We start from the raw sequence: 1,134 nt of genomic DNA, 5'->3' as shown, positions 1-1,134 counted from the left end.
ATATATATATATATATCTCCATGAGTTTATTAAGTATTAACTTACATGATAACGAGATCCCACAATAGGCTGTCTGCAAGCTTGAGGAGCAAGGAGAGCCAGTCTGAGTTTCAAAACTGAAGAACTTGGAGTCCAATATTCAAGGGCAAGAAGCATCCAGCATGGGAGAAAGATGTAGGCTGGAAGGCTAGGTCAGTCTTGACTTTTCACGTTTTTCTGCCTACTTTACATTCGCTGGCAGCTGATTAGATGGTGCCCACCAGATTAAGGGTGGGTGTGCCTTCCCCAGTCCACTGATTCAAATGTTAATCTGAAGGTTAACCACAAGGCTAAGCCTCGATAAACTGCCCAGCTATCGGTGCAGATTGTCATACGTGTCACCTCCTTGGTGATCACCATTCATATTGCTCTAAGTTCAGCCCATTGGCTACTTTGCCCACACCCAGTTTCAAACCATATGGTGTCAGCACTAGGTTGGACTGCAACAGTGGTCCAGTCCAGGCAGCAGCAGCACCTCAACTAGACCCATCTGTGTACCACGTACCATTGGGAATGGGGGCATGCCCTTCCTTAGATGGTGAAGGCTCAGGGTCTGGGGGTGCCTCAGGCCCCATGGCTTTAGGCCCAATGGCCTTATCTTGCATTAGGACCACAGGTCCCAAGACCTCTTTCAACTCTGCTGCAAAGGGACTTGCACTCAGTGTATTCTGCTGCTCCAAGTAGGCATCCCACTTTACTGAAGTGGATGTCTGTGCCATCCCAGTCCAGGGGATAACATTAACTGTTATCCCTGAATGCACCCATCTACTATCAGGTAAGTCATTTGCACGATGACTGTAGCTTGTCCTGCCACAGTCTCATGACCCTGAAGGGCAACATATGCAGTTTCTAACTGCTTTCCCTTTCCAGGGGGTTATTATCCATGAATGCACCCATCCCACTATGAGGTAAATTGATGACTGTAGCCTGTCCTGCCACGCTTTCATGAGCCTGAAGGGCAGCGTATGCAATTACTAACTGCTTCTCTACCAATGAATACTGGGGCTCAGTTCCTTTCCTTATTTGGGACCAAAAGCCTACTGGTGTTCTCAAGCGCTCCAAGTGCTGCTATTGCCCCAGCCAATACTATCTGTG

The sequence above is a fragment of the Mandrillus leucophaeus genome, unplaced genomic scaffold, assembly GCF_000951045.1.
Source record: "Mandrillus leucophaeus isolate KB7577 unplaced genomic scaffold, Mleu.le_1.0 Scaffold484, whole genome shotgun sequence".
NCBI lineage: Eukaryota > Metazoa > Chordata > Mammalia > Primates > Cercopithecidae > Mandrillus > Mandrillus leucophaeus.
The sequence above is the reverse complement of the archived record's forward strand: the minus strand, read 5'-3'. Positions refer to the sequence as shown.